Source organism: Colobus angolensis, unplaced genomic scaffold, assembly GCF_000951035.1.
Source record: "Colobus angolensis palliatus isolate OR3802 unplaced genomic scaffold, Cang.pa_1.0 Scaffold41, whole genome shotgun sequence".
Lineage (NCBI taxonomy): Eukaryota > Metazoa > Chordata > Mammalia > Primates > Cercopithecidae > Colobus > Colobus angolensis.
This window is the reverse complement of record NW_012117488.1, coordinates 13,720,580-13,728,279: the sequence shown is the minus strand read 5'-3', so window position 1 is coordinate 13,728,279 and position 7,700 is coordinate 13,720,580.

Here is a 7,700-nt window from a genome sequence, read left to right as displayed (position 1 = left end):
CTAATGCAATTACCTCATAACTTGTGAACTTCCAGTGCATTTGTCTGGTGTTTTCTCCCTAAACGATATGTTTGGAATGTGGATGTGGAAGGAGAACGCTTGCAATATGCAGGAACTGGAAAAAGTAGGCATTCTCTTAATGCCTAGAGGACACTACCTCAAAGCCAATGCTCACGTTTCCGCCTTCAAGGTGGACTGTTCTTTTATCTCTTTTTCCCCCCAAATATTATTATTCCTTTTCTTCCTGAGGTCACTTTAATGACCTGAATGGACAATGCAGATCAGGACAGGCTTCTCAAGCTGCAGGGTTTGTGCCCCAGCCTCTGTGGTTTGGGAGCTACCGTGGGTCCCGGGCTCTGGGCATTGCTCCATCTTGGCAACTCCATAATTGGCTGAGCAAAGACACACAGGACCGAGGAGAGGGGGCAGGGAGGGAGGGGGCTTCACATAGCAGTTGACAGTTTCAAATCAAGACACCATACATGATGGTTTTTCAATATCCAATTATTCTCATGAATAAAGAAATCTCTTGCACAGAAATATTCTTCCAATCCCCACTGGGTTAATTTACCATCTACAGAAACCACTCCGCTTTGCTGGCTAAATAGCACAGTCTGTGATTTCTTGGGTAATTATAGGACCTCCTCCTTCTCACCATTAATTCAATCTCAGGGCCATGCCTTCTAGGTGCCTGACATGGGAGACAGGGCCTGTCCATTGTGCCTGATAAATGGATGTTAATACCAGCATGAATATCCTCCACTCTTAGCCAGCGTCTTAACTCTTTCCCATAAAAAGAGGTGCCATGTTTCCCATCCCTTAGTTAACCAATCAGTGGGCAGGTTTCTAACCACCGTCTCCGTTTATGACAGTACAGTCAGGCACTACACAGTCAGCAAGAAAGTCTTCCTGCTGGAATATTTCAGCATTTCAATTATTTATTACATTAGTTTTATGGCATATCACAACCTATTTGAGACAGGTAGAGTGAACTCTCTTCTGCCACACAGAGGCTCATTAAGTGGCCATGATGACTGGTCAGACTTAATTGTTTTACACCAGGTAGTTCTCTGTCATGATTTAAATCCCTAGTAAAGCAGCTGACCCCAATTCTCAGGGTGATTTGGTTCCCCCACCTAACTTGGAAAATCAGAGCCAGCTGAGAGTTGGCTTGCACATTTTAGCATCTGGTAAAAGCGTGCAAGCTGGTGAGCTGTGCAGGGAACAAGTCATTGGCAATCGTGTGTGAAAACAGTTAATTAATTGTTTACCTCTGTTAATTTGTTTAAATGATAATAGAATTGTTCACATTATTTTGAAGATGTCTCCTTCATGTTTTTAAAACTGTCTTTATGTCTTCCACATGTTTATAAAAGGGAGTTATAATCATTTAGCTACTCATTGTTTATGATTAGAACTTAATGTGCAGAACCAGATTAACAATGCTATTGTAACCAAATTCAAATGCCAAGTGCTTTTGGAAATGATTGCATGTACATCTGACTGATATATAGATAGACAAATGCATAGATACAGATATAGATATAGATCAAGAGAGAGTGGGGAGGGAGGTTCCTGCTCTGTCACTCAGGCTGGAATGCAGAGGTGTGATCACAGCTCACTGCAGCCTTGACCTCCCAGGCTCAAGGAATCCCCTCACCTCGGTCTCCCAAGTAGCTGCCACCACACCTGGATAATTTAAAAAAAAAATTGTGGAGATGAGATCTCACTCTGTTGCTAGGCTGATCTTGAACTCCTGTCCTCAAGTGATCCTCCTGTCTCGACCTCCCAAAGTGCTAGGATTACAGGCATGAGACACTGCGCCCGGTCTGACTGATATTGTAAGGTCATGTTGTTGGTTCTAAGTAAAATGATAAAGATGTTCAGCCAGGTGAATTTTAGGTTTGTGAATGTTCTGCTGTGTTGGTGTAGGGTTTAGATTTGCCTTCTTATGTATACGGAAGAGTACAGCCTGTGGATGAGAACGCAGACTTTTGAGCTGGACTTTTTAAATTCTGACTCTGACTTAGTGGCTGGGTGATCTGGATCAGGTTAATCAACCTTTCTGTATTTCAGTTTCCTCGTCTGTAAAATAGGTACAGGAATAGTGCCTACCTCATAGGGTTGTTGGAAAGATTAAATTACTGAATATATAAAAAGCTTCTTTTAATGCTTCACGTTGGCTGCTGTTGTTGCTCATTGCTGTAATATACAATAGCCTTAGTGTTGTTTACATGGTGGAGACATCTAGGTTGTCTTCTCATGTGATTATCACCATGTAGTAATCTGTATTTAGAATTTGGTGATCAAATGCTACATCAACAGTTTGTCTTCCTGACAGTAATGAATCCAATCTCATTGTCGGTAGTATTGATATTTGTAGATCTGGAGTGCATTAAGGTTTGCATCAAGATGAAGCACCTATTGATGGAGTCACCCATTGCTTCATGCTAAGCTCTTTATGATGGCTAAAAGAACCACAGACTAATACCATTTAGTTCATTTTATATCATTCATGCACCCCTTATCATGCTAGATATAATGTATATTGATATAATTAAACAAAGAATAGTGGTGCTGTGTCTATGACTTAATTTTCTGTCGTCCTATAAAGTGGATTTATCTTTTGATCATATGTTCCGGAGTGGAAGACACTCTTAGCAGAATAGGAGTTATAATAACATACATAACACATTCCAGTCTGCTTTGAAGGAAGGGAACAGTTTTTCAAGACAATGCAATCGGAATGAGCTGCAGCTTGACTCCCCTCTTTTGCTGTATCCTGGATGTGAATAGGAGGAACCAATGAATCTTGCAAAACTGGTGTAAGTTGTTGTTAAAAAAATTATTCTCCTTTTTCATTAAGTGCCATTTGCTCTATAATTTAAGGGGCTGTTATGCCCAGAGTGAATTTGGGGAATTCAACAGTCTTCTCCATAAAGGGGAATCTCTGACAGCCTTATAATTAGCTGGATGATGAAGTAAAGGTGTGCTGACATTAACATACTTTATTCCAACTATCAAAGGGATGGAGGGAGGGGAAAAGGGGAAACACTTCTGTTTTGCATTTTGATCAGCTCAGGGAGCTTTCCTTTAATTGGAGGATGGATATGGCAGGAGGGTTGAAGAACTTAGAGTATAAATGACTATTTTTGAAAGACATCTTCAAAAATAAGACAGTCGTGTTGAATGATTTGGGGATCCTTTTTTCTACCATCTGGAAATTAACCATGTATTTAATTCCACAGGTTGATTTCCTTTGTTCCCCCCACAACCACCCACCATGAGATTGGACAAGTCTAGTGGGTAGTAGTCTAGAGGTGATGGATCTTCTAGAAGGGTTAAAATCAGAGCTGGCTTAATGAGTGTACAGAGGGGTCCCACACATGGCTGAATGCTTTCCTTCACTGCCTTAAAATTCTTAATAGTATTTGAACAAGGTATCCTACATTTGTTTTCATTTGCTCTGTGCCCCACAAATTATGTGGCCAGATTAGGTTGCAATCAACATTTGGACAATATTAACTCTCTTTATTGCACACTATTTTTCTAAGATAACTAGAAAAAATACTTACATGTTAGAAGTGTTGTTGAAATATCTGATGACTTAAGCTCTCTTACATTTAGACTGATATCTCTCCTTATATCTTTTCTGCCATTGAAGTTAGGGGTTAGATAGACAGATCAAACAAGGCAAAGAGAACTCAAAAAAATCCGGTCACTTCAGTGAGTGTTGGTGTATGGGGAGAATCAAGTGAGAAGTGCTTTTAGAAATATCCATGCAGGTATGAAGGAGCTCTAGCATGCCGGGTGAGTGGACATGGCTTGGGGAAGGTTGACAATACCTAGAGACACGTCAGCCTTTGGGTCAGAGCCTGTCTAACCTCATGGGGAACTGACAGGTGGAATAGGAGAGAACTCTAGGCTCCCACTGGCATGGGCAGGGTTGCAGAGAATTCAGACATTTGAATTCTCACGGAGGAGAGGCTGCGCTTCTGAGGGTGGAGGTTAGGGTCAGAATGGAGAGGCCAGCGTGTGTGTGAGGGACTCTGAGATGGGAGGCAGAGAGTTAGGACAATGGGCTTTGCCCATGGAGCCAGAAAGTTACCCAGCAAGGGTGGATGGCGCTGGGCCACATATCTCAGTGGTCAGATCCAGGATCTTAGCAGTCACACCCATCGATCAGGGATCGGACCATGGCAGGCACGCTCAGCAAAGGCCCCAACGATCCAGAAGACAAGCGAGAATTCTGCATTGTCTTTGCCTGCATGATCCTGAGGACTGTGAGAGCCAAGGTGAGGACCTTGACAGACAGATTAGTTACTAGGAGGAATTATTTGCATACTGAATAATTCTGAATATGTCAGATTTGTCTAAATAGATCTCACCTGCTCTCCCATCTACTGTTCTCCGGTAGAGAGGCTTACATGGAAGACTAGATCTGTTATCAAAAATAAATTTTAAATAAAAGCCACATTCTTCTTGTATATTTTGTGACAAAATGTGTACCTGTGAAGTATTTGTTTTAAAGATAAAATGATGAATTCTGGCATCTAGTAGGTGTGTCTGGTAGACCTCTCATAATGTTCCCCGTGATCCCATCTCCCCTTTTTCTCTCTTTCTCTCTTTTCCTTTTCCTTCCTCCTCCAATGCCGTAATTTGGGAATTACTCTGAAAATAAGTAGGAAATCTGTGATCTTCCTTTACACCTTATATTATTATTATTTTTTCATATGGAGTCTGGCACAGTGGTCCAGGCTGGAGTGCAGTGGTGTGATCTCAGCTCACTACAATCTCTGCCTCTCGAGTTCAAGCGATTTTCCTGCCTCAGTGTCCCGAGTAGCTGGGATTACAGGTGCCGGCCACCATGCCTGGCTAATGTTTTTGTGTTTTCAGTAGAGACAGGGTTTCACCACATTGGCCAGGCTGGTCTTGAACTCCTGACCTCAAGTGAACTACCCGCCTTGACCTCCCAAAGTGTTGGGATTACAGGCGTGAGCCACCGTGCCCAGCCTACTCCTTATTTGTGAAGAAAAATTGACTTTGTTATATTTGTTTGCAGGCAGACTTTAGTAGGGTGAATATTTGCATAATGAGGGTTTTTGGTTTCTTCCAATTATATCCTCAGCTATGCCTGCAGTGTTTCCCCCATCTACACCTGGGGCAATATTTGTATGAGGTTACAGAAAACCAGTGGTTCTCAAACTCTGTTGCACATTAGGGTCACCTGGGGAGCCCTTAAAAGTACAGATGTCCAGGCCTTGTTCCATTCCAATTAAGTCAGAACATGGGGTGGGGAGCAGGCACCGGTATCATGGTTTTTTTAAACTTCCCGAGAGATCCTAGTGTGCAAACACGCTGAGAACAAGAGTTCAAGATAGCAGTGCTTTCCAAACCCGCTTGATCATAAGAATTACCCATGGTCTTTTTAAACTACGAAAATTACCTGGCCTCTTCCATAGAAATTTGGATTCAGCAGGTCTAGGTTTGGGGCTGACTATGTATTTTTAACTAACAGGCAAAAAGAAATGGAGGAAGCAGTTTTTGTCTAGTGCGGATGAGTTTTTGGGGGATTGGTGAGAATTTCTGAAGTTGTTTTTTAAGGGAGACAAAATAAGAAAGTGAGAAAAGAGAAATGGATTAAGTGCAGCAGTAATTTATGTGTGTGGATTTCCTTCTTACCTTCTGAGAGAAACGCAAGTGAAGGACTGAAGTTATTTTACAGTTTCTTGTGGAAATGAGCTGTGCTTTACTGAATAAGACATCTCTCTCATACTGGACTATATGAGTCTAATGCAGTTTTAAGGAGGCAGAAACATCTTTAGATGAAGAAGGAGATAGAGAGAGGCTTGGGAGTTTTAGGTACACCAGGAAAGTTTGAAGCAGCTCCCCAGGAGAATCAGGGAGGGACCTCATCACAGATATGGTACAGAGGTCCTCAGCTGTGTGTGATAATGACTGAGCTAGAATATCCTCAGTTTCTAGTAGCCCCTGTCTGAATGGTTCTGTGATTTTTTGCCAGGATTACTTAGCCACAAGTTGTAGCAGTGGAGGAAGCAGAAAGCTAGATAAATCCATGGATGGAATTTTTCAGGAGGGTAACATCGGGCATGAAGGCAAGAGAACTGAGTGTGCTGGAAACAGGATGATTATTTGGGGACGGTAGTTGCTTTAGCTCTCTATTGCCACAGTGTTGCTGCCTAGCAAACCACCACAATCCTCAACTGCATGCATTGGTAAGTTCTTTTGCTTATGGGTCTGGGATGTAGGAAAAGCTCTCGTTGTTCATGTGTCTGTGATGCGGTAGGTGGCCCTGCTGGTCTTGGCTGGATTTGCTCGTATTTCATGGATTTCCTGGCTGTCTGCTGACCCTGGAAGTTCTCAGCTAGGGTGACAGAATCAAAGCATGACATTGAGACAAAGGTACATGGCAGAGTATGCACGAATGGCAGGTGGAACACTGGGGCTATTTTTACTGTCTACCACAGTAGCTACCAATACATTTTAACATTTTTTTGAAAACATTTCAATTTATGCTTTAGATTCTGGGGATACATGGGCACCTTTGTAACATGGGTATATTGCATGATGCTGAAGTTTGGGGTATGGATGATTCCATCACCTGGGCATGTGCGAAGTACCCAATAGGTAGTTTTCCAGCCCACACCCCCTCCCTTTCTCCCTCCTCTGGTAGTCCCCACTGCCTATTGTTGCCATCTTTATGTCCACATGTACACAATGTTTAGCTTCCACTTACAAGTGAGAATGTGCAGTGTTTTGTTTACTATTCCTGCATTAATTCACTTAGGATCATGGCCTCCAGTTACATTCATGTTGCTGCAAAGAACATGATTTTATTTGTTTTTATGGCTGTGTAGTATTCCATGGTATATATGTATTACATTTTCTTTATCCAATCCACCATTTATGGCCATCTGTGTTGATCCCATGTCTTTGCTGTTGTGAATAACACTTTTAGCATTCTTTGAAAGCATATGTTTATAAGGGACTATTTTGTACAGATAAAACAAAATATGGGGAAAAGTAATTCAGATCTTTTTTCTTTAAAATGCTTGATATTACTACCTAATAAAACCTTAACCATCTTAAGCAACCAAATCAAGAAATACTATTTTTCCATTGTTCCCTTTTATTATGGGCCATGTGTGTACATATCTCTTTTATGGATATCAATCAGGATTCATTCAGCATTTTTAAGATATAAAATGTGAGAGTTAAAATTAAATTCTGCCTCTCTAAAATCATTCTTGGTATTAAGTATCCTTCAGGACATTCTTTTTTGAAAAATGAATTAAGATATGCAAAAGAACTTTGTACTTTGTCTTCACTATAAAAGCGCCTGGAGTGAACTTCTTCTCTACTCAAGCTAAATTGTTAATTAGTACACCAAAGATGTGATCTTGGAATTTTCCGATAGCCAACATTTATGAAAACAGTAGTCACTGGTCTTGATTAGATTTATGTGTGTGTGCAGGGCGGTGAGTAGGTGGGAGGGCGACTGGCAGCTTAGAGTAATTTTAATGTGCTACAAAGACTAGTGTTGGCCAGGTGCAGTGGCTCATGCCTATAATCCCAGCATTGTGGGAGGCTGAGGAGGGCAGATCACCTGAGATCAGGAGTTTGAGACCAGCCTGGCCAACATGGTGAAACCCCATCTCTACTAAAAAATACAAAAATTA